Genomic DNA, 26777 nt, shown 5'->3' on the forward strand with positions numbered 1-26777 from the left:
TCATGCTTTTTAGATAATAAAGTTCTCTTTAAATATCAAATCTTTTACCCATAGAATGACAACTGAATACCTCAGGTCCCTGATAGAGCTGCTTATAGTGGACTGCAACTGGTCCATCATCCTCTTCAGCTGTTCACAACCACAGATATGCCCACAACTTTGGTTTTGCTGCTGAAAGGAGAGAACACTGGAGGAGATGGCATGATATTTCCAGCCCCTCAATGCCATGGCTTGAGAGCTGAAGACCAGAAGGTGCAGGAACTATTTTCACAAGAAAGTACGTGAGGCCCTGAGTTCCTGTACTTGCCTTCATGCCAAGGGGCATAAAGTGTGACAGATCCAGAGGTGGTTATCGTTCCCATCACTGCATAGAACCCAGGGCCAATTTCACATATATGCAACCTGTGCAGTCCAAAGGGCCCTATGCTTAGTAAATGCTTTACTGTCACTGTCATGAAATTTTAATAATTTTAAAGAAGAGGCTCCACATTTTCATTTTGTATGGGGTCCCCAAAATTATGGTAGCCCATTCTGATAAAACCCAGTACTTGTTGGCATCCAAGGGTGGTAAGGTGGTGGCTTATACACAAAGGGCATCATCTGTAAAGTAATCACAAAATTCCTTTAGTTGGTTCTATAGCCAGTGGACACTAATGAGGGGAAGAAAGAGAGGAGAAGTATATGGAGGATGGTAGCAGATAGAATTGGATGCAGCTCCCAAAAGGCACTCCTCAGGGGATTTCTAGAAAGGACTGTGGAGGAGGCTTGCTTGGGTTAAGTGAGCAGAGTGGTTGCTAATACTACAATCAGGTTGGTGGGGGATTTGGAGCTCTTTAAATGCAGGAATAATATAAACATGACACATATCCTTAGGAAAAAAGTAACAAGGAGCAGAATCATTGCATCAAACTGCCAAGAACAAGTCTGCTACTTCATAGCTGTATGTCTTTGGTCAAATACTGAAACCCTCTGTACCTCATTATCCTCATCTATAAATAGAGCAAACAATTGTACTTATCTCATCACATTATTGAAAATATTAAATGAGATAATGCATACAAAGCAAATAACACAGTGTCTGGCACACAGTAAATCTTCAACAAATGTTAACTTTTCCATAAATATCTATAATTTAAGAATAAGCAGTTGTAGGTCTGTGGATAACTAGATAATAATAAGAGTCAAGGCTTATATACATTTTACTAGGTATCAAGCAATATTCCAAACCAGCAATTCTCAAAGTTTTTGATCTCAGGACCCCTTTATACCCTCAAAAATTACTGGGCTACCCTAAACAGTTTTTGTTTATGTGGCTATTGATATTTACTATGTTAGAAATTAAAACTGGAGGCATTTTAAAATATGTATTTATGAAATCATGTTAAATGATAAATTAATAATAAATAACAAGCAATGATATTAAATGATAAATTAATAATCACAAATAACAAATAAATACTAGGAAGCCCATTATATGTTAACATAAGTAGCATGTTTATTAAAAATTAAGTACAATTTCCAAAAAAGCATCCAGTGACTACATTTTTAATGCCTGGTTTTAGAAGACAGTTGGCTCTCAGCATTAAATCTGTTGAGATATGTATGTTGTTTTGGTTAAAGTAAGTATATAAGGAAAATCCAGTCCCACACTACTATGTAGTTGAAAAAGAAGAGTATTTTAAGAATCTTTTCAGTTAGGTATGGATAGTCTTCCTTCGTACTACACCAAAATTCAGCAAGTGGTCGTTTCTGAAAGGTTGGTTGCAATGTGGAATCTGCTACTGTGTCTATGAACCTTTTGTATGCTGTTACATTAAAATCTACTAGACTGTTTTACACTTTGAATGGATCTTTTATACATGCCTGGATTTGTAACACCATACAATTTTCATTTGGAAAATAATGATTTACCAGGTTATGCCAAGCTTCTAGATATTGATACATTTCATGTTACTACTAATCTTATCAGAAAAATATTTAAGCATGGGGAATTTGTCAAGCAAGCTCTTAGTGGATGGTTCAAATTTTCCCAAGTTCTAATTATTGCTTGGACATAAGAGTTTTTATCATCTGCAGCAAATACCATTAGTTGTTTTTCTTACAGTGAGAATTCACTTTGTTTGTTTTCAAAAAAATGTCTGTAAAATCCTGAGGTCTGGATAGCCACAATTTGTCAGTCATTTTTTCAAGTAAAAATTGTATTTCATGAAAACTCAAACAATTGTACAAGGTTTTTCCTAGAGACATTATAATTCCATACAAAGCAAATATGCTTTATATATACTTCCCACCTTGTCAAACAGAATACTAGAAACATTAAGATTTAATAATAAAGAAATGTTACTACTTCATCAAAAACAGGCTATCCGCACATTCAATTAATCATAAATCTCTAAAACAGAGGTGTCCTTATTTCCCATATTACAAATAAAGAAACTGAGGCAAGGATCTTAAACTCATACAGGCACTGAGTGGAAGGATAAGGAATTGAACCCAGGTTGTTTGGCTCCCGAGTCTGGGCTCTTAATCACTCTGGTAAAATGGGGGTGTGATTTTATCTGGCTGTTTTAAAACTAGATATTTTCCAACTTTTTTGTGTCAAAGTGATGAGTTAAAGACAAAAGCACCCAAAGTGAAATAGATCAAGGAATAAAGAGAAAGATCAACAAGAAGAAATGATCTCTAATGGAAGATTACAATTTATCCGGAAGAATTAAGAAATCTTCTCAGACACAGCCAGAACATAGCACTCTTAAAACTGCAGTGTTACAAAACACAATTGAGGTCTTTTTTTAAAAATCAGAGAATATAATAATGACAAGTGTAAATGAAAAGCCTTGGATGATAAACTTGGGTCAACATCAGTATTCAAGGAGAAGGAGCTGAGAGCTGAGCCAAGTTCCCAGCAATCAGTGCATCCCTTTTTCTTTAAGCATGATTTATCAGGACTTATCCAAGCCTGTAAGAGCAATCCCTTAAGACCATCCAATTTCCTTCCTTTCTAATTCCATACTTAGCAGAGCAATCTTCTGATAATTAATTTGGTTTCTCAGGTAAGTCAATACTGGAAAAGAGACTTATTGAGTTATTGTGCTAGCTATATCACCTTCTGGAAATGAATAAATCGGCTTGTGGATTTATCAATCCAGCTCCCAAGAGTTCAGTTTACAAACACCACTTTTTCTAGGGCACACTGACATTTGACTTGTAGTCATTGTTATGTGACCAAAGTGAGCAGGACTGTTTTAAAACTTTCAGAATCATGGGCATGCTGATTGTAGGGGCCTCCACCCCATATTATATCAAGGATTTAAAAATACTCATTCCCAAGCTGCTTTCTTGCACAATTCCAGCTGTGAATGGTGCTCCCTGAAATTGTGCAATAAGTGGCCCTGCTTAGACCTCATATTAAATAGACTTCATTGTATGAAAAAATAAATGGGAAGAATTTTTTGTAATGTCATATCTTTTGCTCTGATCACACATTTAATTTACTTTTAGCCATAAATTCCCAGCAATCATTATGCATGACAAAGAGAGACAGTTGTCCTCCGAGATCCACTCTCCACAACTTCCTTTAAGTACTATAACCCTGCTGTCGGCCCTAAATTTTACAGGGGCAAAGAGTCACCCAACTGAAGACTTTCCCTGTTCCTCTAAATGTGGGCATGTTATTAAGTTCTTTCATTTGGATATGAGTAGACATCATATATGGTGACTTCCAGATCACATTCCTTAAAACAGAAGTGACTTGATTTATCTGCTTTTCTCATTCTTCTTCCTGTGAATTGGAGTATCCACATAGAGATAGTCAATTTCAATGATGTAGACAAGGACTGTGACTTAGGGCTTGGCAGAGGAACGAGATGGAAGGAACCTGGGTCCCTCAATAACATCATGGAGCAGATTCACCTACTCATTTGGACTGCCCACCTAGCTTCATGTTATTGCTTGAAAGAGAAATAAATTACCAGGTAGTTTTAATCTTATTTGCAGATTTATTTGTTACATTGGCATTTCTTTACTCTAATAGCAAAACTGCAGTGAAACAAGAAAATCACATTAGATTTTGTAAACACAATGAAGATTTTATGATTGTTTAGTTAAACAAAGCCAATGTCCTTGCAGCTATAGGCTAGCCCTATACTAACTAGCCCTATGGTCCTCTCTGACCTAATTTCCTATTACTCTCCCAGCACACACTCTCAGCCACACTGGGCTCCTTGTTGTTTCTCAATATATTAGACATACTTCTGTCTCAGGATGCTTGTTCTGTTGTTACTTTTCAGTGAATATCTGTCCTCCATGAAATTTCATGGCAAATTCCCTTACCTCCTTTAGGTCTTTCTCCAAATATTATCTTCTCAGTGTCTCCTTCCCTGACAAACCTGTTTAAAAGTACAACCCTGCCATCACCACCAACATGTCCTATTTCTCTTCTCCTGCCTTGTTTACCTCATGGGAATTAAGAACATAAGGTGCTATTTATTTTACTTATTTATTGTGTGCTCTCTACTTCCATCACAAGAGTAATGTGTTGGTTTTAAATTGTTATGCACCCCAGAAAAGCCATGTTCTTTTTCCTAATCCAGTCTTGTGGGGACAGACCTATTGTTTAGGGGGGACCTTTTCATTAGGTTGTTTTCATGGAAATGTGACCCACCCAATTGTGGGTGGGATCTTTTGGATTAAGTTGTTTCCGCAGATGTGACCCACTCAATTTTGGGTGAGACCTTTTGAATAAGTAGTGTCTATAGAGAATTATCTCTGTCCATTCAAGGTGGGCCTTACTCTGAGTACTGGAGTCCTTTAAGAGGGAACCATTTTGAAAAAAACTCAGAGCTGACACAGACAGAGACATTTGGAGATGCAAAAAGAAAACACCTCGGGGGAAGATGTTTGAACAAAGAAGCCAGAGAACCAGCGGAAGCCAGCCACATGCCTTCCCAGCTAATAGAGGTATTTCAGACACCATCAGCCTTTCTTGAGTAAAGGTATCTTTTTCAGGATGTCTTAGTTTGAACATTTTTATGGACTTAGAGCTGTAAACTTGTAACTTAATAAATGTCCTTTATAAAAGCCAACCCATTTTTGGTTTATTGTGTTTGGGCAGCATTCACAAATTAAAACAGGTAGGTATTCCTGCCTGTTTTGTTTACTGTAGTAATCCTAGTACCCATGGCAAAATGGAATATAATAGGTGCTTAACAAATATGTGTTGAAATGATAGATTCATTAACTTCAAGTTAATTTTTTTTTTTTGGTATGCTGTATGGCGGGAACCATAGTTCATTCTTTTTTTCATGTGAGTATCTCATTATTTCAGCACCTTTGTTGAACTTTTTTGTTATTTTGCTTTGGTTTTTGTTTGTTTGTTTGGGGGGGGTAACTGCATGGGCCAGAAATCACACCTGGGTCTCCTGCATGACGGGTGAGAATTCTACCACTGAAGTACACTTACACCCCCAATTTTTAATTAATATTTTAAACATGACTTTAGGCTCAAATATTGTGGAGGTCCTTAAAAATGAATAGGTGCTAGACACTGTGTATAGAGTGTCTAATGCATCTTGAATGTGTGGGTGAGAGGGTCTCTTTTTCTCCCAGCCTCCACTCTACAAACAGAGAAACCTTGAGAACCTTTTCCTATAGCAGCAGACACTGTGTACCTCCCTTATTCTCTGGAATCTCTTTTATAGTACCTGTGTGCCTCATCTGCTTCAAATTTCTGAGGGCTTTTGCCCATACCTATGACTTTCTTGAGAGGTCTGCCACAGGTTAGCAGGGCTGCTTTGCCAACATGGCAGAAAACCAGAAGTGCCTGAGAGTCTATGCCCCTTCTGAGTGGCTGACCAACTGGTAGGGAAAGCCCAGCTCCTTTGCAGCCGGTTGGGACAAACTCTTAGGCATGATTCACACTCCAGAATTCCGCAGAGGATCAGGCAGAGGTGGGAATTTTGCCTGAGGTCAGGTCTGGCTTGGCTTCTTTACTCTCTCTGCCCTGTCTCTCCCAAATCCTCAGATGACTCTTCTGGGTTCACATCCTCAACAAATCACTTGCACAGAAATCCTTAGGTTTTGCTTCTGGGGAGTCTGACTTAAGAGCCTTCCAGATGCACATTTGCCTAGGTTCTTTAAGAGATGAAATCCAGCATGGCTACTATGTCTGGTAGCTGCCTTCTTCTCTGGAGGATTGAAATAAGATTGAACAATGCTCTGCCTTCACCTCACAAATGGCCAAATAGCCTTCTCCCTAAATACAATCACCAGGAGGATGCCTTGGAAAAGGGAGAAATTACCAGAGGAGAGTAGAGAAAGAAAATGATTATTGACACACAGAAATGCAAACACAAGACTGGAAAATAACACAGAAATGTTAGAAATTAGTTCTAGCTCAACTCATTTCCTGATTTGTGATGTGACCCTAGATGGGGCATTTGGGCTGCATTTGATCAATTTATGCTACCTTGCCCCACAAGATCAAATTTGGTTTGAGCTTTTGATTCTTCCACAGAAAATTACACTACTGCAAAGATCTTGTTTCCAGCCTGCTTGTTTAAATTAAAGCTTTGCAGCATTTTAGTTTATGGTATCTTTGGGGAGGAGTGAATATGTCATTGTAATTAACTCATCTGATGAGAGAGGTCTTGTTTATTTCTCCTACAAAATAACAGGTGGTGGTTGAGCTCCAATACATTATGTGATATGAAATGCATTTAGAATAAATCACATTAAATAAATAAGAAAACAAAATGATTTCAAGGTACATTTTTTATTGCTTTAAATTAAGTTTTGAAAGTGAACAGCTGCATACCAAGAAGCCACAAAGTTGCTACCCTCCTCCAGTCTACTGTGCTGAGAAAGGATTAATGGGCGTTAAAGTAAACAGATATGATTAATGGAAACTTGAGTATTGTTTTCAAATTCTAATCCAGAAGAAGGTTTCAAAGCATCCTCTTTGTGCATGGGGCATGTCAGTGTAATCAATTTGGCTAATAATTTAAAATAATCTTATGCAATTCATTTTACGAAATCTGCAATGACATTTACTTGATGACCACATAAGAGCAGCACTCTGTACTGGACATTAGGTAAACAAAAGCAAACAAGGTAGAGTCCTTGCCACTGGGACTCATAGTCTAAAGAGGCATGGTAGATAAAATGGTATTTTGGGGGATGAACATCATAAAGCATATTTACTCTCCCTCCAAAATTCCAATGAAATCTCAGAAATGGATTGCTATGATTAAATGAATCACTATACAAGAAAGCAATACAAAAGCAAATAGTATCAGAAATGTTGAGGAATTCCTGAAGGGAGATGGGGAGAAGATGTGACTGTAGCTGTAGAGATATCAGACTGCAGGAAAGTATAAAGAAGAAAAATGGTGTAAGGGATGGGGAAGAGGAAAGATGGAAGGGTGGAAAGGAAAGAAAAGGGGAAAGGGAAATGGGAGTGGGAAAGAAAAAGTCAAAGTGGGAGAAAAAGAAGAGAGAAACAAAGAGGAAATAAGGAAGGGAAAGGGAAAAAGAAGGAGAGGAGAGGTCAAGAGAAGATGAGGGGAAGGGGACAGTAAAAGGGAACTGATGAAGGGAAGAAAGAAAGAGAAGGGGAAGGGTGGAAGAAAAAAGGAAAAGAAAAAAGAGTTAGGAAGGATGGAAAGTTTTGGGAAGAAGGCAGGGATGTGTTGGGAAGGAGTGAGGGCTGGAAAGAAGGGGAAAGAGTGGGAACAGTAAGACAGCAGAGGAAGGCGGAGTTGCAAGAGGGCAGCTTCAATGACTATTGGAGCAATAGCAGAAGCGCTCTAACCTCAACATCAATCATTTGAAGTGGTACAAATGGCCTTTGCAGCAGGCTGAAGAATGGTCATCACAGATACCAGTTCCTAGTTGCTGGAACCTGTAAATGTTACATTCTATGGAAAAATGGTCTTTGTAGATATGATTAAATGAAGGATCTTGAAATGGCAAGATTCTCCTAGATTATCCATGTGGGCTCTAAATACAATCACAAGTGTCATTTTAGGAGAGAGGCAGAGGGATTTTGGACACACAGAGAAAAGGAAAAGGCAATGAGACTCTGGATGGCAGAGATGGGAGTGATGCAGTCACAAGCCAAGGAATGCTGGAAGCCTCCAGAAGCTGGAAGAGACACGGAGCAGATTTTCCCCTAGAGCCTCTGAATGCAGCACAGCCCCTCAGGCACTTAATTTCTGTCCAGTGATGCTGATTTCAGACTTCTGGCCTCCAGAAATGTGGAAGAATAAGTTTCTGGGTGTTTTAAACCCTCTAATTCGTGGCAATTTGTTACAGCAGCCCTAGGAAATTAATGCAGGCCCTTTGGCAATTATATAACTGACTAATTTGTCAATTCAAGTGAGGGTGAAGAAGTTTCTGGTATCCCTTTCTTAGCAGGCACAGAACAATGGACTTACATCACTGTACCCACTTTCTGCAGCAGCTCCTGTACTTACTAGGAGACCAGATGCAGAGCGGTGCTCCCTGAAAGCTACTGGACTCTAGAAAGAAGCAGAAATCCTGGACCCAGTGGCCAGCAGACACTCTGTCAATCTCAAAGTCCTCAGAAAAGGGCAGGAGAGGAAAACAAATGGGAAAGAGAATGCAGATATGTAAGGACGAAAATAAACATACAGCAATCACCCACTTCCCATCTGAGGAAAAGGAACACCATGAAATAGTTTCCAAACTCACCAAAGAAACTCACACTGGAGAAAATATTAATAGAGCAAGGAGAAAAGTTAGAATTATGTTACATATATTCTCAGAGAGATTCAAGAAAATGTTATGAAATGTTATGAAATGCTATGAAAATGTTATGAAAAATAAACTAGATATCTGAGAAATGAAAATTATGGCTACTGAAATAAAAATGAAAACAGTAGCTGGATTAAAAAAACAAAATGTTGACAACAATTTAGTGATATTGAAAATGGGGGCTAAAGATTTTCCCGGATTATACATCAAAATGAAATGAAAAGAAGAATTAAAAGCAGCCTAGAGGATAAATCCAGAGTCTCTATTATTCTTCAGGAAGAAATTCTAGAACAAGGGGAGGAAATTGTAAAACAAATAAAAGCAATGCTACAAGAAAATTCAGAGCTGAAGAATGAAAAATATATTTAAGTAGGAGGGGTGCTTTGACCATCAAGAAAGATACTAACAATAATAATTATAATAATAAACCTACCACTATACATATCGTGGTGAAATTTCAGAACAAAAAAACCAAAAAGATTAAATCTGAAAATATACCAGAGAGATACAATACTTTACCAAAAAAGAACAAAATTTGATTGTCGTTAGATTTACTTGATAATATTGTAGACTAAGAAGATAGTGAAACTAGAAGGGAAATAATGAGAAATAATTATAAACTTAGTACTCAGAACCTAATTAAACTAGCAGTCCAACATTTTCTAACATGGAAAAGATCTTCTCTAAGTGACTTGAAAATTAGCAAAGAATCTATGACAGAGGAAGGTGACACGCAAGAAAGAACAGAAAACGAAACAAGTAAAACACAAGGTAAAATTTAAGTACTTAATGAGTTGACTAAATATTTTTAATTAAAATCTAGAACTGAAATTCCAAAAGATCACTACATGGTAAGTTAGGAGACAGGACAGGAGAGCAGAAGTGGAAACATGCTAAGGTTTTTTCTTCTTCAGAGGGAAAAAATAGTTACTTCTTAATTCAAAATATGGCTAGAAAAATATCTTCATGTACATGAGATAAAATTTAAAGATAAGCATCAGAAAAAGGGAAACAAGACATAAAATTTGAAACTACTAGAGAAAAATAGAAACCAAGTGTCTTAGTTTCCAAGGGCAGCCATAACAAAGTACCCCAGACTGGGTGGCTATTGTATTAACAATAGACATTTATCTTCATTCTGGAGACTAGAAGTCTGAATTAAGGGGTCAGCAGAGCCATGGTTCCTCTGAAGTCTGTAGGGTTCTGGCAGTGACTTATAGACAATGCAGGGCTTCAAATCTCTGCCTCCATCAAAGGCTATCTTTTCTTCTGTCTTTCTCTATGTCCAAATTTCCTCTCCTTATAAGGACACAAATTATATTGGATTAGAACCCACTCTAATCCAGTTTGGCCTCTTCTTAATTAATAACATCTTCAAAGATCCCATTTTCAGCGGACTCCCTGAAGGTCCTGCCCTAGGGATCCATGGAACCCTTCTTTCCACACCCTGGATGTCACTCTACTTGTGAGGCTAACTGATTTGCTAGAAGTCCATTCCAAGGGCCAAATCTTCAGGTGGAGTTTGATCAGATTTTCTCTTTAATCCCTGTCATACTCCTCAGTATTGGAGAACCACAACAATCAAGCTTTCTGTGAATGGCATTTTGCATCTTTTGCAAGGTTCAGAATAAGAGAATATTATCTCAAGCAATTTCCTTTTGAGTCATGCCTTTTAAGAAGCTCCTCTCAACAGCTCAGCCTCCTTCCTAGCTGGGGCTATCTCCTGCTGTGGTAACTTCTGATCCCCAGCTCCCTGACACAATACTCTGGAAAACCCAGCAATAAGAAAAGACCACAAAACTTTCCTTGTGCCATTTTTGCTCGGGATATAGCATACTCAGCCCACATGGCTGGCATGTCCCCCAATTCTATAGGATTATAGGCTTTGAAGGATCCCAGGCTGTGGTTCAATCCTGCCTCCACCATGTACCTGCTCTGTGACCCTGGACTAATTACTTAGACTCTCTTACCCTCTCTTTGTCATGTATAAAGTTGGAATCAGTGCAACAATACCCAACCCATATGGCTATCACGAACAGAGATGTCGTAGGTTAAATACTTAGCATGGACCTTGACAAAGAATATGCTTAATAAGCATTAGGTATAATTATTGTTTTATTATCACTATAATAAACATATATTTTTGCCATTGAGATATTCGTTCATGAAAATAGTCTTCTCAATGGTAGTTTGGTTCTTAGAAAAACCACTCCCACCAAAAACAGAGAGAGAGAGAGAGAGAGGGAAAGGGGGAGTCATTTTAACTTATTATATAGTTTGAAATATGGTCACTTTTAAATAAAATGGAAAAATGAGTATACTGAATAAAACATGATTTCTCATTCATTCTGAATGTTGATGCTGGAAGAAAAATACGTATTAATTTGAGGATGAAGAGAAAGAGGAGGAGGAAAAGGAGATGAATGTGGCAGTTCTATAAAGCCTTACTACTCAAAGAGCTGCCCATGGACAAACAGCATCAGCACTGTAACCTTGTCAGAAAAGCAGAAATTCAGGTCATACCCAGACCTGCTGAATCAGAATCTGCATTTTAACAAGATCTCGAGGTAACACTGATGTACTTTAAAGTGTGAATTTTGGAGCATTTTCCAAACTGATGGTGCTGGCTGTTCATAAAATCAATTTTCACTTCTGAAAGTCTGGGTTCCCTTTTTCTAGACCTGTGCCTCATTCATGCAACTTTTATTCTTATCAGCAATGAGTTTAAAAATTGACAAATGTTCTATGTATAGACCCCAGAGAATTGAAAACTAGGACTTAAAAAGATACTTGACCACCAACCTCCCTAGAAGCATTATTCATAATAGCCAAAAGGTGGAAAAAAACTATATGTCCTTCAACTGATGGGATAAACAAAATATGGTATATCCATACAATAGAATACTACTCAGCCATGAAAAGAAATGAAGTTCTGATAAATGCTACAACATGAATAAACCTTGAAAATACTATGCTAAGTAAAATAAAACAAACACAAAAAGACAAATATTGCATGAGTCCACTTATAGAAATATCTAGAAGAAGGAAATTCATAGAAACAAAGAGTGGATTATGGGTTACTAGGGGCTGGGGGAGGGCAGGGAGAAATGGGGAGTTATTGCTTAATGGGTATAGAGTTTCTGTTTGGAATGATATAACATTTGGTAATGGATGGTGTTGATGGTGGCACAACATTGTAAATACAATGAATGTACACTTAAAATGGTTAACATGGGAAATTTTGTTATATATAAGCTACCACAATAATATTAATAAGCTACCACAAAAATTTTTTTTAGAAAATTCACAAATGAAAATAAAATGGATACAATGGTAGTGAGAGGAAAGAGATGGACAGAGACAGAGAGAACCAGATCAAGACAAATTTTCTGGAATTTCTGGAATGAAAGTCTTGGAGGCTCATGTTCCTGGGCCCCAGTTGCAGAGCAAACAAGCTGTAAGGCCAAAGATTTCACTAGATCTGTTTGAATAAAGATCTTGTTTTTTCTTCTAAATCTCATGGTGGCCAAGAAAAGATACTCCAAAAAGGATGATTTCTTCAAAGCCTGGTGATGCCCCATGTCTGACATGGCTGGGTTATTTTTCCTGAATTTTGAAGGGGAGGAGGACAGGGACCTTAGTCTTTAAATACTGAAGCCAATTTCACCTGCAGATCTCACAGGTGAAGAAAGTTCAGAGCAGATGTGCCCTGTCATAGGGCCTAATGTTAGAGGCAAATTATTTCCATGATGTTGTCAATGTGGATAGACACATAACAGTGTTTCCCACATAAGAGGAATCATCACTAAGGACTACCTATGAATTACTGAGCACTACTATTATGCCAGGCACTGTGCTGAACACTTGAATATATTATCTCATTTAATGTTCAAAACAACCCTCTGAGATAGGTATTATTATTGTTATTATTATACTATACAATCCCCATTATATAGGTGAGGGGATTATATAGAGGCTAAGTCAATTGCCTAAACTGACATAGGCCATAAGTGATCACTAGTCAGTCTAGGGCCCAAGAGTAGACTTATCTTTTCTGCTTATCTGGTATCTCCTATGAAGTGACTCTCGCGGCTCTTTAGAAAGAGGCCAGGGTTCAAATTCTATTAACACCATCTATTAACTGGTGTGCAGTATGCACAGGGCCAAGAGCTTCTGAGTCAGTACAGGCCAGGGTTCAATTCTCAGTCTACCTGGACACCAGTAGTCTTAGCTTGATAGGAATGCTCCAAAAAGGTGCCAGAAACTGGATGGCTAAAAACAACAAAAGTGCATTGTCTCAAAGTTCTAGAGGCTAGAAGTCTAAAATCTGTAGGAAAGAATCCTTTCTTGCCTCTTCCTAGCTTCTGGTGGGTTACCAGCAAGCCTTAAACTTCAATTTCTGCTTCAGTCATCACACGACATCTTACTCTGTGTTGAATCAGCCCCTTCTTATAATGACACCAGTCATATTAGAGGACCCACCCTATCCAGTTTGGCCTCATCCTAATCAATAACATCTTCAAATACCCTATGTCCAAATAAATGCAAATTCATGGGACTGGGGATAAAGACTTGAGCATATCTCTTTTGGTGGGGGACACAATTCAACCCATAAAACCAGCTGTTCAAAAAAAGGTTAGGTTACTAAAATCTCCCTGAGATAAAGATTCTCTACTCAGCTATACAGAATCCACACTGTTGTCATTAACAGCAAAGGCAGCACAATAAATGCAGGAAGTGCAAAGGTGTCCTTGTGAAACAAAAGTTAAACTGGAGAACTTTGGTCTGACCTATTTTGTTCTGAAAAGTGAAAAAAAAAAGTCAGAATTTCCATAATAATGTGGTATCCTGCTCCTCATAAGGAGATATGTCAATACCGGAACCACATTTTTACATGACAACAACAGATTGTTCTGGCTGTGGCTCGCTACTAGACACCAATTCGGCACAGTCCTTTCCACTGCCCATTTCCCGATACCCACACCATTTGCCCAATTACATCCCAGGAGGTATTTGAATTTGCAACCCCTGCTACAAACAAAAGACCTCTGTTAGCCAATTCAGTGCTGGCTGGAGTGAGGCCCCTCCCCCATAAGCCAATCTGGAATCCACAATGGCATGTTATAAAATCAGAACGGAGCACAGTTATCTTTTCACTTAAAAGTAGTGATTGCTGGAATTACATTCTCCATGTAAAAGAATAAAACAATTCCCAGTTGATAGGCAAGTAAATAAGAGAAAGCAGTTTGTAATCATCTCAACAGTGGCTGAACTCAAAAAAAAAACCCATCACATACCATTTCATGAGAACGAATGCTAAGCAGAATTGGGCAAACATTTGACCTAAGTCTAGACCAACACATCCCTACCCTGAAGATGACTCCTGTAATGAAAATCTGTCGTTTGCAAATGACTCATCATGTGAAAATGGTCTAAAGATGTTGAAAATGCAGGTGATGTATGTGAAAATGAAATTAATCAATATGAAGATGAAGATCAGCATCTGTCACAGCCGGGCTGATGGATAATAATGAAATTGAGGGTTCCAGAAACTCATGAAAGTGCAGGAAATATGAATGGTAATAATGAATTAGTACAATTTCTAAAAATGGAGAAACAAGAGTTAGCCGACAAAGGAGAAATATTGTATTGAAACAACCATGTCCGTTTCTATCTCCCTGGTATAAGCTACCATTATCTCTCCCCTGAATTATTACAATGAGCTCATGTGTCTGTCATCAATGGTATGCTTTCACCCAGCAGTTACAATAATCCAGTTATAACTTAAGTCATGTCAAGTCACCCCTCTGTTCAGAATCCTCTCCTAGCTCCCATTTCGTTCAACATAAAAGCCAACACCCCCAAAGTCCTAGTCAGACCTGCACACCCCAGGTCCCCCATTTCCTCCCCACCTCCCTTTCACATGCTCCATCAGCCAGGTACACGCTGTTTTGAACATACCTGGGGTAGTCTCTTCTAAGAGCATTAACGATTGCTCATCCTTCCTACAGGTATTTGCTTCTTCCGGGCAACATCAGGACTGTTCTCTAGCTTCCTTCCAACTTTTCCTCATATGGGAAGTCCTTTGAATGAAGCCATCGCATTGCAACCCTCTCTGGCCTTATCTGAGATTATAATCCTCTTCCCATCCCATCCCCACCCCCTAGCTATCATGCTTCTCTGACTCACTTTTCTCCTTGGCATTTATACTCTCTCAAACACAAACATTTTAAGCAAGCATCTGATTTATTGTCTGCTTCCCCTACTGGAGATCAGACATCTTTGCCTGTTTGATTCTCTGGTGTATCCAGTACCAACAAGAGTGCCTGGAATATAGTAGGCACTCAATAAATATTTGTGGAATACATTAATACAATTCAGAGATGAGCAGGAAAAAAATGATAACATCAAAAGAACTTGGTAAAATTTTTCCACCCTGAAATATGCCCAGGTAATAGCCCCTTTTCCCTACAAGAGAATTTATAAAGGTGATAAGATAACATAAATCTTCTCTTAAGTGAATAAATAAAATGGACAATCTCACAACTAAAGCTGAAAATGATGCTCAGAATGGTGGTATCCTTATCCTTTTCTCCTCATCACTAGCCAGTTTCTCTCTCTCTCTCTCTCTCTCTCTCTCTCTCTCTCTCTCCTTCACCAAGAATCAAAATGGATTGCTTTGCAATTCAATTTAGGAAACATTTATTTACCGAATTGAATTTGCAAGGTCGTTGGGGGGAGTTTTTCTTCCATTCATTTATAAAAATGAATAACAATCTAATTGATTTGGATCTGTACATTGATGGTAAGTTGGCAACATCTGATGCTTATCCACAAAACTATACCAGGAGCAAGGGTAAGAATTTTAAAAAATTGCATTGGCAAGACATTCATTCCCAAATGTATCATCTGCATCTGTTTGAGAACTCCTCTATCTGAGAATTTGATCCTCTTTCAGGGGATACACTGTTTCAGTGGACAAGAGATGGAGAAGCTGCTGTCCTATCGAGCTACATCAGTTGATTCAACCTCAGAGAGCCACAGATTTGAATTTGTCAGTATATTTTCATTACTCTTTGTCTTTCTTTCAAATTAGAGAAGATATTATGAAGGTTCATTGTTGTGACCAAGCACATTCTGTTGCTTCTAAAATACTGTAGGGCAGGGTTTCCTGTCCTCAGCACTCTTGACATTTGGGGTTGGACAACTCTTTGCTGGGAAAACCATCTTGTGCATTGTAAAGTGTTTAGCAAACTCTACCCAAGATAGATGTTGGAAAAAGCCCCTACTCCAATCAAAAGTATCTCCAGATATTGTCAAATGTTCCTTGGAGGGCAAAATCATTCTTGGTTGAGAACCACTGTTTATAATGAGTTTTTCCATAAATCGAATTATGTTTTCACCACAAATGGTTAAAAGTAATGCATGATTAAGCCCTATAAATTTATCACCATGGTATATATATGTATATATATATTTTTTGCATGAGCAGGCACTGGCAGTTGAACCAAGGTCTCCGGCATGGCAGACAAGAATTCTGCCACTGAGCCACTATTGTACCACCCACCATGGTGTGTTTTATAGCCATCCCTTCCTCATCCTTTATGTTGCTTTCCTTTATTCATGGCTATTAAAATTATATCATAATTTCAGGTGGTGTTCTTTGTTTATTGTCTCTCTCCCACCTCCATAGATCAAACTCCAGGAAGTGAGAGCATTTCACTGTCATATCCCTGAAGCCTAGAATGCAGGCTGGCACTTAGTAGATCTGTTTGTCACCTAAATGAATGACATCTCATTCTCCATTTACTGTAAATACTTATGTTCAATATCCTTATACATAATGCATCATGGCTACTCCAAAACAGCAGTCTTAGTCCCTGAGTGTTTGAAAATGAATCCAGTCTCTGTTTATCATCTAAATTTGGGGGATAACCCCCTTAAATGGATCTATCTTTGTGGCAGACCCACTACTTATCCAATGAGGGGGGGCAGAGAGTGGTGTAACATGGCTTCTAAATCTTTAAGCCATGAACAGAACAAATTATCTGAGAAAGGGTTGTAAAACGGGCTAACAGGCTGGAATCTCTATTTCATATCCCTATTGTCATTACTCTAAGATTCCCTAACTGATCTTTCCTTGGTGAATTGGAAAATGAAATTCCTTCACAGGGTCTAAAACTCAGAGCCATGTTAGTAGGGCAGAATGGCTAAGGGAGTACATAAGCAGAGACCCTGGAGGTGGGTACCATTGACCCTCCTCCCATCAGATCATTACTAGGAGTTTTGATCTTGAGATCAAAGCAAGATGCTAATATCAAACTCAAAGTTTCCTGAACAAGGGAGAGAAGCAAATCAATTTCAAAACCCAAGATGGCAAGCAGAAAGTATGTTCCAAATTTGCAATCAGATGTGGTCCAAGCTAAAGTATGATTGAGTATATACATGGGAATGCGTTGCAAGGGATAAACACAAATTTACAGTCCAAGGTCCAAGACAAGTGTCAAGGCAGGTGGGAAAAAATAAGAATATGGGTTGGATCATGAGGAAAAAAAAATAGAAAAAAAAATAGAAAAGAAATAGAAATCTTGCCTTTTATTTGATAAGGAAATCTTTCAAGAGAGTGTGAACAGAAGAGGCACCTCGGCAACAGCTCAACAAGGATGTAACTGATTAACAGAGAGGATCCTTGCATACTCCCTTGGCCTTATGCACCTTTTCTGATATGAGAAGGCATATGATGTCTCCTCATCAAAAAGCTGAGTTCAGCAGGTGGCAGTGATATAGCACCAGGTCCAGGGGATTTCTCATGGCCCTAATGACTAGCTAAGAAGCTAGTCCATGAGCTGATCCATCATGAACACTATTTCCATGCTAATGTTCATAAAATGACACTTACTACATGTCACTCCTATGTTCAAAAGCCATCAATGAGTTGTTGCTGCCTACTGGATGACGTGCATACTTCTCAAGCCTGTACTCACAACCTCCCATGAATAATGCTAAAGAGTTGATTATACAAGAAACAAAGCATTCAAGACTGGGGAAAGGGTGCAACAGGATATCTTGTTTAATTTCACATGGTAGTCGGGATACCAACCATCTCTGCTTGCTCAGGACTGAAGGGTTTTCTAGGACTAGGAACTTTCAGTGCTAAAACCAGGAAAGTCAAAGGCTAACCAGAATGAGTTGGACACCTCATATGTGGCAGCCTCCTCCTTAGTAGGCAGAGCTTTCAGAAGGAAGTAGATTTGTTTGTATAAAGAGCCCAAAGCCCATGCTCTTTGAGATTCAAAGTTAGGAAGAACTGTCACGGTAGGACTTGTTTGCATCAACCAAAATGCAGTATCAAGAAAGGGCAGATAGCCCCAAAAAGAGTTAATTCAAAGGTCCCATAAATTGAGGTTGGCAAACTAATCCATAGAGACTAAGTCAGGAAACAGAGAAAGCAAATAGTAAATCCATCTTGGGGAAATTGTGACAAACAGAAATTTTCCGTATCTGGTCCGCCAAGGATAGATTCACTATGCCTTCACCAGCTTAGAGTAATTTTTAAAAGTTTATATTTGTATATTTAGTAAGTAGAAAAGTTATCTTGCTTTAAAATGAATTTCCTTCTTATTAAAGTCCAGCACTTTCAAATATTTGCTAGCCATTTGTTTTTTCCCTTTCATGAAGTAAATATTTGATCTTTTCTCTTTTTTTTGCTATAGGTCTTGGTTTTTTAAATTTGGTTTGTATTAGGCTCTACAGTAGTAAATATATTTACCCCTTATGTGCCATATATGTTGCAAATATATATCCACATTGTAGTATGCCTTCTAATATGGCTTATGCTACTTTTTAAAGTAGAGAAATTTCATAATTTGCTGATGTTTCCTATGTGATTTCAACTGTTGTTTTTTTTTTTAAGTTTAGACCCTCTCTACACATAGAGCAAATTGACATTGATTTTAATTTTTATTAAATTTTAACTTAATTTTAATGCATTCTCTTAAGGGGCTATTGCTCTTGCTTCCTGTGGCTGTCACAGAACCACCACAGCCAGGACTGGGGTGAATAGACCCAGACACTGAGGGTCCAAGATTCAAGGAGCCACTTACTGTCAGGGCACAGAAGGATGGAAGGATTAAATAGTTAATTAATTAGCACATGTTTGAACAAATGATTGAGACATTGAAAACCTGAAGAATGATAGAGGGGAACAAGGGAGGGGACACTAAGGAAATAAGGCAGTAAGAGAATGGGGCACTTTCAAAAGTATCAAGAATGAATTCAAGGGAATCTTCAAGAAGGTGGGCTTGTGAAGTTGAATTGGAAATCATTATTTCGTTATTAGTGAATTCAATAGATACTGGAGGGACACATTAAATATTGACTCGTTTTTACATCACTTTGTACTTCTACAACTCACTTATTTAAGATATATTTCACTTGAAGCCATATTTCACAGGTTTTTGGTAAGTACTACCTTTGGCTCAAAGAGAAGGAAAGCATGGTGTCTTGAAATAACCAAAGTTAAGATTCATAATGGAAGACAGTCCACACTTTATTCCTTTTTCACTGACTTGAAGAATAACGACAAGGAAGCAGAAATTCAAGTTTCCAAGAGATTGCATATGCTCTCTGTCCTTCATCTTGCCAGTGTTGACAAGGACTTTACAGAGATGGCTGTGGACTTCTCCTCTACTCCTCCCTCTTCACCTATATAACTTCCTCCTTCTTGGGAATTTCCTTGTGTGCTTTCTGCTTTTGATGTTAGAGCTTAATGAGCACCTGTATTTCTCCCATGCAGATGAGAGTTAACTTTTTAAAGCAGGAATGGTTATATAAAATTTTATTTTTTATTGATATAATTTATTTTAAATATTTAACATATATAAGACAGTTTCAATGGTTTTAATGTGTTATATGTTCAAGGTCTGGGAATGGGGCACATACTCTTGTTTTGCATTAAATTGCCCTGAAAATAATTCCCATGTATAAATTTTTTCTAAGAAGAAAATGCTAAATATTTGTCCAATTGAAATGCTTTCTTCTGCTATACCCTTGGCATCTATTAAAAACTAAATAATTCTCACTGATGACTTTTTTTACTACAAATTACAATTCCTTGTAATGTCATTTAGCAAATAGGAGAGACAAAATCACCTCCTGCATACTTTTTTAAAACATAATTTTGACATATAGTGAAATCTTCTATATTTACAGAGTATCCTGGGCCAGTACTGTCTGGGGTGCTGAGAATTCAGTGGTTAACAAAATGAACTAATCAGGAAGCTTAATTTGGAATGTGTTTTAGAAATGCCTTTTCTCTTCTGGCCTGGCAGTTCTACATAACTGCTTGGGAACAGGAATAGTCCATAGCCTCCTTAAAAAATTGATATGGAGCAAATGAACTCACCTCTGTATTTTCTCATGAGAAAATTGTGAGCAATATCTTCCAAAACAGATGCATGGCATAGCACCTTTTTTATTAACTTTCTTTGGAAGGGCATCTGTAGCATCTGTAGCAACTAATGAGTAACAAGTCCAAGTCTCCTCTTCTCCTACTGGAGACTCTGGTTACTGAGGTTTAAAAAAAAGACAAAACCTTATGTTTATATAACTTTTATCAACTACCAGGACAAATCCTGAGTCAGTGGTTGACGATGCAAATCCCTTTTAAGGCTCCTAGGGATCACAAGTTTTCATTGATCAATTCTCATGTTTGGAAAATAAATTCTTCTATGAAATTGGGGAACAAAACTTCAACAGTATGAATGAGGTGGTTCTTTCTTCCATGGCCAATAGCAAAATAATTTATAGAGAAGAATTACATATGCATCAACAAGCAAGACACTGCGACATCTTCAGAAGAGAACATCTAAATATTTGCTCAATTGAAAAGTCACGCTTGTCTACTAGTCTGTTTATAAAAAAAGCAAACAAGAGCCCTCCTCTCCCTCTTTCTCGGCCAGCGGCGCTCCCGCCGCCAGCCAGCCCTCCTCTCCCTCTTTCTCCGCCGGCGGCGCTCCCACCGCCAGCCAGCCCTCCTCTCCCTCTTTCTCCGCCGGTAGAGCTCCCGCCACCATCTTGCCCTTCTGTTTCCCCTTCTGCTCCGGCGGCGCTCCATCCGCCATCTTATCCTTTCCTTTCCGCTCCTGCTCCGGTGGCGCTCCATCCGCCATCTTATCCTTCCCTTTCTCCTCCTACTCCAGCGGCTCTCCAACCACCACTGTGCCCTCTTCCACCTTCACCGGCTCCTCCGCCACCATCCTTGACAGCCTTGCCACCCTCACCTTTCCTCCTCCAGAACAGCTACTGGGGGAGTGGAGACGATACAGAGCAGCTCCCAGAGCCACGACGGAGATCAAAGGGACGGCGTATCCCATCCTGGAATGGCTGACTGTCTGGGAGAACCAGCTCTGGTGAGAACGCCGAGGGGTGCGGGCTTTCCTGGGCGGGACGGCAAGCGGCCGGAGTCCCTCCCTTCCGCCTTCCCAGGCCAGCTGGCAGAATTGGGCAGGCGGTCCCCTTGGGCCACAGCGGATGGCGCCCCCACCACGCGAGGCCCCCGGACCAACTGAGAGAGTTGTGTTGGAAATCCCCATACCGCGGAGAACGGTGACCGGGGGAGTATATTCCAAACACATGACTCCCTGGTCCGGCTGGGAACGGTGCACTCTACTGGGCTGCGGCGGCTGGCGCCCTCCCGCCACGTTTGGTGCCCCGGGACGACTAGGAAATTTGGTCGGGCGCTCTCCCGGGCTGCGGTGGCTGGTGACCCTCGCCGTGTTCAGACCCCCGGGCCGGCTGGCATTCTTCCAAGCCGCTTCGGCTGGCAAACCTCCCCCACGGTGAGAGTTTTCCAAAGTTAAAGAACCCACAGCACCTTTTAATGGTGGAACCCGCAGAAAAACGTGTGCCATGAGCGCCACCTACTGGGCAGGATAAGAAAAACAGAACCCAGAGATTTCACAGAAAAATCTTTCAACCTGTTGGGTCCAACACCCAGGGAAACCTGACTAAATGCCCAGACGCCAGCAGAAGATAACGGATCACGCTCAGAAAATTGAAAATATGGCCCAGTCAAAGGAACAAACCAATAGTTCAAATGGGATACAGGAGCTGAAACAACTAATGCTGAATACACGAACAGAAATGGAAAACCTCTTCAAAAACGAAATCGATAAATTGAGGGAGGACATGAAGAAGACATGGGCTGAACAAAAAGAAGAAATAGAAAAACTGAAAAAACAAATCACAGAACTTATGGAAGTGAAGGATAAAGTAGAAAAGATGGAAAAAACAATGGATAGCTACAATGATAGATTTAAAGAGACAGAAGATAGAATTAGTGATTTGGAGGATGGAACATCTGAATTCCAAAAAGAAACAGAAACTATCGGGAAAAGAATGGAAAAATTTGAACAGGGTATCAGGGAACTCAAGGACAATATGAACCGCACAAATCTACGTGTTGTGGGTGTCCCAGAAGGAGAAGAGAAGGGAAAAGGAGGAGAAAAACTAATGGAAGAAATTATCACTGAAAATTTACCAACTCTTATGAAAGACCTAAAATTACAGATCCAAGAAATGCAGCGCACCCCAAAGAGATTAGACCCAAATAGGCGCTCTCCAAGACACTTACTAGTTAGAATGTCAGAGGTCAAAGAGAAAGAGAGGATCTTGAAAGCAGCAAGAGAAAAACAATCCATCACATATAAGGGAAACACAATAAGACTATATGTAGATTTCTCAGCAGAAACCATGGAAGCTAGAAGACAGTGGGATGATATATTTAAATTACTAAAAGAGAAAAACTGCCAACCAAGACTCCTATATCCAGCAAAATTGTCCTTCAAAGATGAGGGAGAAATTAAAACATTCTCAGACAAAAAGTCACTGAGAGAATTTGTGACCAAGAGACCAGCTCTGCCAGAACTACTAAAGGGAGCACTAGAATCAGATACAAAAAGACAGAAGAGAGAGGTGTGGAGAAGAGTGTAGAAAGAAGGAAAGTCAGATATGATATATATAATACAAAAGGCAAAATGTTAGAGGAAAATATTATCCAAACAGTAATAACACTAAATGTTAATGGACTGAATTCCCCAATCAAAAGACACAGACTGGCAGAATGGATTAAAAAACAGGATCCTTCTATATGCTGTCTACAGGAAGCACATCTTAGACCCAAAGATAAACATAGGTTGAAAGTGAAAGGTTGGGAAAAGATATTTCATGCAAATAACAACCAGAAAAGAGAAGGAGTGGCTATACTAATATCCAACAAATTAGACTTCAAATGTAAAACAGTTAAAAGAGACAAAGAAGGACACTATATACTAATCAAAGGAACAATTAAACAAGAAGACATAACAATCATAAATATTTACGCACCGAACCAGAATGCCCCAAAATACGTGAGGAATACACTGCAAACACTGAAAAGGGAAATAGACACATATACCATAATAGTTGGAGACTTCAATTCACCACTCTCATCAATGGACAGAACATCTAGACAGAGGATCAATAAACAAATAGAGAATCTGAATATTACAATAAATGAGCTAGACTTAACAGACATTTATAGGACATTACATCCCACAACAGCAGGATACACCTTTTTCTCAAGTGCTCATGGATCATTCTCAAAGATAGACCATATGCTGAGTCACAAAGCAAGTCTTAACAAATTTAAAAAGATTGAAATCATACACAACACTTTCTCGGATCATAAAGGAATGAAGTTGGAAATCAATAATAGGCGGAGTGCCAGAAAATTCACAAATAGTGGAGGCTCAACAACACACTCTTAAACAACAAGTGGGTCAAAGAAGAAACTGCAAGAGAAATTAGTAAATACCTCGAGGCGAATGAAAATGAAAACACAACATATCAAAACTTATGGGACGCAGCAAAGGCAGTGCTAACAGGGAAATTTATTGCCCTAAATGCCTATATCAGAAAAGAAGAAAAGGCAAAAATGCAGGAATTAAATGTCCACTTGGAAGAACTGGAGAAAGAACAGCAAACTAATCCCAAAGCAAGCAAAAGGAAAGAAATAACAAAGATTAGAGCAGAAATAAATCAAATTGAAAACCATAGAGAAAATCAATAAGACCAGAAGTTGGTTCTATGAGAAAATCAATAAGATTGATGGGCCCTTAGCAAGACTGACAAAAAGAAGAAGAGAGAGGATGCAAATAAATAAGATCAGAAATGGAAGAGGAGACATAACTACTGACCTCACAGAAATAAAGGAGGTAATAACAGGATACTATGAACAACTTTACGCTAATAAATACAACAATTTAGATGAAATGGACGGGTTCCTGGAAAGACATGAACAACCAACTTTGACTCAAGAAGACATAGATGACCTCAACAAACCAATCACAAGTAAAGAAATTGAATTAGTCATTCAAAAGCTCCCTAAAAAGAAAAGTCCAGGACCAGACGGCTTCACATGTGAATTCTATTAAACATTCCAGAAAGAATTAGTACCAACTCTCCTCAAACTCTTCAAAAAAATCGAAGTGGAGGGAAAACTACCTAATTCATTCTATGAAGCCAACATCACCCTCATACCAAAACCAGGCAAAGATATTACAAAAGAAGAAAACTACAGACCAATCTCTCTAATGAATATAGATGCAAAAATCCTCAATAAAATTCTAGCAAATCGTATCCAACAATATATTAAAAGAATTATACATCATGACCAACTAGGATTCATCCCAGGTATGCAAGGATGGTTCAACATAAGAAAATCAATTAATGTAATACACCATATCAACAAATCAAAGCAGAAAAATCACATGATCATCTCAATTGATGCAGAGAAGGCATTTGACAAGATTCAACATCCTTTCCTGTTGAAAACACTTCAAAAGATAGGAATACAAGGGAACTTCCTTAAAATGATAGAGGGAATATATGAAAAACCCACAGCTAATATCATCCTCAATGGGGAAAAATTGAAAACTTTCCCCCTAAGATCAGGAACAAGACAAGGATGTCCACTATCACCACTATTATTCAACATTGTGTTGGAGGTTCTAGCCAAAGCAATTAGACAAGAAAAAGAAATACAAGGCATCAAAATTGGAAAGGAAGAAGTAAAACTATCACTGTTTGCAGACGATATGATACTATACGTCGAAAACCCGGAAAAATCCACAACAAAAATACTAGAGCTAACAAATGAGTACAGCAAAGTAGCAGGTTACAAGATCAACATTCAAAAATCTGTAGCATTTCTATACACTAGCAATGAACAAGCGGAGGGGGAAATCAAGAAACGAATCCCATTTACAATCGCAACTAAAAGAATAAAATACCTAGGAACAAATTTAACTAAAGAGACAAAAAACCTATATAAAGAAAACTACAAAAAACTGCTAAAAGAAATCACAGAAGACCTAAATAGATGGAAGGGCATACCGTGTTCATGGATTGGAAGACTAAATGTCTAAATATAATTAAGATGTCAATCCTACCTAAATTGATCTACAGATTCAATGCAATACCAATCAAAATCCCAACAACTTATTTTTCAGAAATAGAAAAACCAATAAGCAAATTTATCTGGAAGGGCAGGGTGCCCCGAATTGCTAAAAACATCTTGAGGGAAAAAAACGAAGCTGGAGGTCTCGCGCTGCTGGACTTTAAGGCATATTAAGAAGCCACAGTGGTCAAAACAGCATGGTATTGGCATAAAGATAGATATACTGACCAATAAAATCGAATAGAGTGCTCAGATATAGACCCTCTCATCTATGGACATTTGATCTTTGATAAGGCAGTCAAGCCAACTCGCCTGGGACAGAACAGTCTCTTCAATAAATGGTGCCTAGAGAACTGGATATCCATATGCAAAAGAATGAAAGAAGACCATATCTCACACCTTATACAAAAGTTAACTCAAAATGGATCAAAGATCTAAACATTAGGTCTAAGACCATAAAACAGTTAGAGGAAAATGTAGGGAGATATCTTATGAAACTTACAATTGGAGGTGGTTTTATGGACCTTAAACCTAAAGCAAGAGCACTGAAGAAGGAAATGAATAAATGGGAGCTCCTCAAAATTAAACACTTTTGTGCATCAAAGAACTTCATCAAGAAAGTAAAAAGACAGCCTACACAATGGGAGACAATATTTGGAAATGACATATCAGATAAAGGTCTAGTATTCAGAATTTATAAAGAGATTGTCCAACTCAACAACAAAAAGACAGCCAACCCAATTACAAAATGGGAAAAAGACTTGAACAGACACCTATCAGAAGAGGAAATACAAATGGCCAAAAGGCACATGAAGAGATGCTCAATGTCCCTGGCCATTAGAGAAATGCAAATCAAAACCACAATGAGATATCATCTCACACCCACCAGAATGGCCATTATCAACAAAACAGAAAATGACAAGTGCTGGAGAGGATGCGGAGAAAGAGGCACACTTATCCACTGTTGGTGGGAATGTCAAATGGTGCAACCACTGTGGAAGGCAGTTTGGCGGTTCCTCAAAAAGCTGAATATAGAATTGCCATACGACCCAGCAATACCATTGCTAGGTATCTACTCAAAGGACTTAAGGGCAAAGACACAAACGGACATTTGCACACCAATGTTTATAGCAGCGTTATTTACAATTGCAAAGAGATGGAAACAGCCAAAATGTCCATCAACAGAAGAATGGCTAAACAAACTGTGGTATATACATACGATGGAATATTATGCAGCTTTAAGACAAGATAAACTTATGAAGCATGTAATAACATGGATGGACCTAGAGAACATTATGCTGAGTGAGTCCAGCCAAAAACTAAAGGACAAATACTGTATGGTCCCACTGATGTGAACGGACATTCGAGAATAAACTTGGAATATGTCATTGGTAACAGAGTCCAGCAGGAGTTAGAAACAGGGTAAGATAATGGGTAATTGGAGCTGAAGGGATACAGACTGTGCAACGGGACTAGATACAAAAACTCAAAAATAGACAGCACA

General features: G+C 38.7%; 2 long non-coding RNA genes across 8 annotated transcripts in view; one reads left to right on the forward strand and one right to left on the reverse strand.

Annotated features, from left to right (window-relative positions):
- LOC143644609 (uncharacterized) overlaps nucleotides 1–12504 on the forward strand; it is a 77622-nt gene extending 65118 nt beyond the window's left edge. The window contains exon 5 of one of the 2 annotated variants that reach the window (XR_013156786.1): nucleotides 12075–12504. This is a non-coding gene — a long non-coding RNA (uncharacterized LOC143644609). Of the gene's footprint in view, nucleotides 1–54; nucleotides 558–12074 lie in introns of those variants that run through there. The other variant, XR_013156783.1, reaches the window with a different exon arrangement.
- LOC143644593 (uncharacterized) overlaps nucleotides 1–26777 on the reverse strand; it is a 369167-nt gene that overhangs the window by 126089 nt on the left and 216301 nt on the right. The window lies entirely within an intron of this gene.

This window comes from Tamandua tetradactyla, chromosome 1 (genome assembly GCF_023851605.1).
Source record: "Tamandua tetradactyla isolate mTamTet1 chromosome 1, mTamTet1.pri, whole genome shotgun sequence".
Taxonomy (NCBI): Eukaryota; Metazoa; Chordata; class Mammalia; order Pilosa; family Myrmecophagidae; genus Tamandua; species Tamandua tetradactyla.